The following is a 5,781-nucleotide window of genomic DNA, read 5'->3' as shown; positions in this document are numbered from 1 at the left end:
TGGCTAGGAATTTGTCAATTTTGTTTATTCTTTCAAAAAACCAGCTCTTAGATTCATTGATCTGTTCTATGAAAAGGTTTGTTTTCATTCTTTATTGTTTATTTCTGCTCTAATCTTTACTTTTTCGCTTTTACTGCTGGATTTGGGCTTTCTTTGTTCCTGAATTTGTGGTTCCTTTACATGTGAGGTTAGGTTGTATATTTGGGACATTTCTTGCTTCTTGAGATAGGCCTGAATCCCAATCAAAATAGAAACTAGAAAAAACAATCCTAAAATCTGTATGGAACCACAAAAGACCCCAAATAGCCAAAGTAATGTTGAAAAAGAAATCAAAGTTGGAGGCATCACAATCCCAGACTTTAGCCTGTATTACAAAATTGTACTCATCAAGACAGTATGGTATTGGCACAAAAAAAGACACATAGAACAATGGAATAGAATAGAGGACCTAGAAATGGAACCACAAATATATGGCCAACTAATCTTTGACAAAGCAGGAAAGAGTATCCAATGGAAAAAAGATAGTCTCTTTAGCAAATCATACCAGGAGAACTGGACAGCAACATGAAGAAGAACGAAAGTGGACCACTGTCTTACACCATATACAGAAAATAAATTCAAAATGGATGAAAGGCCTAAATTTGAGACGGGAAACCATCAGAATCTTAGAGGAGAAAACAGGCAGCCACCTCTTTGATCTCAGCTGCAGGAACTTTTTACTAGACATGTCTCCAAAGACAAGGGAAATAAAAGCAAAAGTGAACTTTTAGGACCCCATCAAGATAAAAAGCGTCTGCACTGCAAAGGAAACAATTAACAAAACTAAAAGGCAATCGACAGAATGGGAAAAGATATTTGCAAATGACATATCCAGTAAAGGGTTAGGATCCAAAATCTATAAAGAACTTACCAAACTCAACACCCGAAAAACAAGTAATCCAGTGAAGAAATGGGCAGAAGACATGAATAGACACTTTTCCAAAGAAGACATCCAGATGGCCAACAGACACATGAAAAGATGATCAAATCACTCATCATCAGGGAAATACAAATCAAAACCAAATTGAGGTACCAGCTCACACAGGTCAGGGTGGCTAAAATTAACTCAGGAAACAACAGATGTTGGCGAGGATGTGGAGAAAGGGGAACCCTCTTGCACTGTGGGAATGTCAACTGGTGCAGCTGCTCTGGAAAACAGTGTGGAGACTCCTCAAAAAATTAAAAGTAGAATTACCCTGTGATCAGCAATAGCTCTACTAGGAATTTATGCAAAGGATACAGGAGTGCTGATTCATACGGGCATATGCACCCCAATCTTTATAGCAGCACTATCAATAATAGGCAAGGTATGGAAAGAGCCCAAATGTCCATTGATGGATGAATGGATAAAGAAGATGTGGTATATATATATATATATATATATATATATATATATATATATAATGGAATGCTAATTCACAATGAAAAAGAATGAAATTTTGCCATTCGCAACAATGTGGTTGGAACTGGAGGGTATTATGCTAAGTGAAATAAGTCAATCACAGAAAGACAGATACATGATTTCACTCATATGTGGAATTTGAGAAACTTAACAGAAGAGCATAGGGGAAGGGAAGGAAAATAAGATAGCAAACAGAGAGGGAGGCAAACTATAAAAGACTCTTAAATACAGAGAACAAACTGAGGGTTGATAGGGGTGGGTTTGGGGGGGTGGGGAAAATGGGTGATGGACATTAAGGAGGGCACTTGTTGGGATGAGCACTGGGTTTGTATGTAGTTGATGAATCATGGAAATCTACCCCTGAAGCCAAGACTACACAATTAATAAATTTAAAAAAATAAGAAGAAACTCAAAGACGCTTCATAAAAGAAGATTCATAAATGATCAACAAACAGGAAAAGATGCTCAGTATCATTAATTATCAGGAAAATCCACACTGAAGTCCCAGATTAGATACCACTGCACCCCTAATACAATTTCTAAATTATAAAAAAAATTCCAAGTGCAGGTGAGGATACAGACTAATTGGAATCCTGGTACGAATGCAGGGGTGTGTAGACACTTCAGAGTTAAATATCCACTTCCCATATGACCCGTCATCAATCCTGCATATTCACCCAAGGAAATGAATATATGTCTACAAAAGACTTACACAAAGATGGCCACAGCATCTTTATTCCTAAAAATTAAGATTTGGGGGTCAGGGGACTGTCCACCAACAGATGAACTGGCAAATTTACACAAAGGAATATTAATGAGCAAAAAAAAAAAATGAACCAACCACAGATACAGGCAACAACATGGCTGGATCTGAGAAACATGATGGTGAGCAAAAGAGCCAGATGAAAACTATTATGTAGTGCATAATTATTTTATATAAAGTTCAGAAGTGATACACATATACTAAAATTTGCCAGGATCAACCCTAATTCTTAAGGCCACAGCTCCCTCATGTTTTTTTATGCAAGTGCAACTTTCAACACTCAGGGGAACTTTTAACTAAGGTGAGTGAATATGTGCGAGCAGAAAAGCTGAGATTTAAGTATCACCCCGATAAGCTGGGAAGGAAATATGGCAATGCTAATATGGTGTGAGAGTTCAGACAGCGTGCTGAGTGCCTTTGCTTTCTGAGTGTCTGTCGACAGGCATACAGAACACGGATCATGCACTACAAGTGGATGTTGGGCTCAACAACACAGAAGAGTGAATCAGGAGGGTGCTTTGTATATCCTGTCTGAAAACAAAACTGCCTGTAAGAAGTCATTCTGGAATTATTTACCAAGGTTTGGCTCCTACTTTTCCCCCAGACACCATATACAGAGGGTAAATTTCATTCAAACTTAATGCAATCACAAGGCTGTTATACCTACTAATGGGAAACTAGGTTTACTGTCATTGATGTCGTCCATATGGTCTTTCTGATGACTTTGTTACAGAGTGAGTTTCATCAGATTTGTAGAGAGAAACTACTCTCCTTTTACATCCAACCTCACAGCATGGCAACCGTTCCATCTAATCTGTTGTGTTTTGTTTTTTTTTTCCAACCATTGCTTTTTAGACAAAGTGCATTGGAATTTTATTGTATATTAATGTGGAGAATATAAGAGTTTGTCTTTGGAGGCTGCTATATCGAAAAAAAGAAGCGTATGAATCACATCATGATGTTATTTATTTGGAGCTGAGAGGTGGGTGAGGGGAGGACCAGCAAAGCAGGCTGTGCTGAAGTAAGCCCTCACTAGTTTCATACAAGGGACAACACTGGACACCGTATCACAGACGGCCGAGAAGATGACCTGATTTTCAAACCCATGAGACAAGGAGGAAAAATAATTGTGTCCTCAAATTCATGAGGCAAATATCAAGTTGCTGTCCACTAAATACCTAGCATAAAATAATTTCAAAGTCAAACCTATGATGTTACTGTAATAAGGCCAATCACATGATTATAGGCATAGAATTATGTTGAATATTAAAAGTCATACTTCTAATCCAGCAACATATTTTTCTTCATTTTTTTCCTAATCTGGATATAATATCATGTACCATTATGAAAGCCTTTGTGTGCTCATAACAGTGTTAGGTTACCGAATAAGTATTTTCAGCTAAAGAAAAACAGAGAAGTAAATGCAATTAAATGTTAGCACTTTAATATCATCTATTGTGTATTCCCCATTCTAGATTCTAGTTTTGAAGAAATAAAAGCCCAGAGAAATTTATACAGTGGAGATTGCCACAATTTCCCGATGAAATCTCTTCCAAATACACCAGTAGACAAGGAGGGAGGAGTGAGGTCTTAGAAAAGGTGAGCTCCAAGCGTTTTCCTCATCTCATACAATTAGTATAACAAGAGACATTACGAACTGATAAAATCATACATTTTCATGTACTGTGAAATCAGCCATTAATTAAAGCATGTCCACATTTAAACCATCTCAGAAGGATTCTGGTTGCCATGCATTAGAGTTGTTGGGTACTTGCTCCAACTCCTGGCTTGAAGTGAACTTCAAACTGATGGGTTCAATCAGATATCCAGATTTTTTACAGAATCAGGTTTTTGTTCTTATATGACTAAATCATCGTCGTAAAAGAGAGATCACAGAGTCTGCCACCTTTTATTCATGGAAATGGTATGGTGCTGAGCCCATTTGGATGCTTAGAGATGGCAATGGCTAGCTAGAGAGGAAGTCAAGTATATTGGCTACTGAAGAAAAAGAAATGGAACTTTTTTTAAAAGTGTATTTATTTAGTTCTGAGAGAGAACGAGCAGAGGAGGGACAGAGAGAAAAACAGAGAGAATCCCAAGCAGGCTCCGCCCTGTCAGCACAGAACCCAACACGGGGCTCGATCTCATGAACCGTGAGATCATGACCTGAGCCCAAATCAAGAATCTGAAGTTTAATGGACTGAGCCACCCAGGCACCCCCAAAAATAGATAGAACTTTTAAATTACTTTAGGAAATATTGTTTAATATGTTTGAATTCCACTTCAGGAAAAAATATTCTAATTGAATTCTCTGCAGATAATTGGGTAAGTACTGTGTATAATATTCTATAGTTATCTCCCTCTACGTTTTTAGCTCAAGTGTGTTTATTTTGTTTCATTTGCCCCTTGGAGAGTCCTTCAATGTCTATGCAAATTGTGTCCACATTACCCTGTGGGAATTCACCTGCAAACCCCAGGGCTTTCTGGGAAAGAACTCATACACAAAAATTAGTTCTGCTTCAGTATGTGAAGGGATATTCTTCTGTTATTCATGGTTTCCATTAACTACAATAACTCACAGGGCTGCAGGGCAATGAACGTTAGCTTTTCGCTTGTTTTGCACGGAAGAAACACTCTTCGATTGCCTAGATTAAACACTGCTTTTCATTTGTGTGTCCAAATTCTTCATCTCTGATGTAAACGTGTACATCAAATCCTGAGGATTTCCTTTACATTAAAATCTCAGTAATACATATTTTCTCCTTCAGTCATTGCCATCAACCCTCAGAACTCTAAATTCAAATTTACTGAGGGTTGATGGGGGGTGGGAGGGAGGGGAGGGTGGGTGATGGGTATTGAAGAGGGCATCTTTTGGAATGAGCACTGGGTGTTGTATGGAAACCAATTTGACAATAAATTTCATATATTAAAAAAAATAAACTCAAATTTAAATTACAGCCAACTAAAAATTTCACACTGTTTCTTTTAGAAGTAGGCATTTTATGTGTCAAATGAAAATATGGGCTATCATTCTAAAATAGTTGTTTTAGAAAATCTAGACAACCATCAGAAATTCTCCCACAGAGGAGGAAATGAGACAAATTAAACCTTCATCGAGATGAAATCCTGGAGACTTAGGCTGTCTACAAAGGTCACATAGAAGCATAAGAGATTTATGAGGAAATCTGTTGTATTAATACTAGTGAAATGCATTGGGGTCTCCCTTGTTGATCTGGTTCTTAATCATTCCAGATATATACCAGTATTTTTTTCTACCAATGTAACAAAATTGTGTCCCTATATAATCATAATTCAGGAAAAAGTAAGTCTTGGTATTCCTGTTTTTCAAGCACTGTGGTGTTGTGAGGAATTAAAATATTAAGCACTTACAATGGTTCGAAGATCTGTTACACTCTGTGCTCACTGGATGCATTGTCTTTCTTAGCATGGGAAGAAACTAGTCACTATACGTATGCCTTATGTTGTGAACCTTTCTCTACTGTCCTGTACAAGGTGTTATCTATTTTTGACAGTGTCTTACTTTTGTCCTTTTAAAAAATTTTGTTTAATATTTATT

This window comes from Acinonyx jubatus, chromosome D1, assembly GCF_027475565.1.
Source record: "Acinonyx jubatus isolate Ajub_Pintada_27869175 chromosome D1, VMU_Ajub_asm_v1.0, whole genome shotgun sequence".
Taxonomy (NCBI): Eukaryota; Metazoa; Chordata; class Mammalia; order Carnivora; family Felidae; genus Acinonyx; species Acinonyx jubatus.
Note: the sequence above shows the minus strand (reverse complement) of the source record.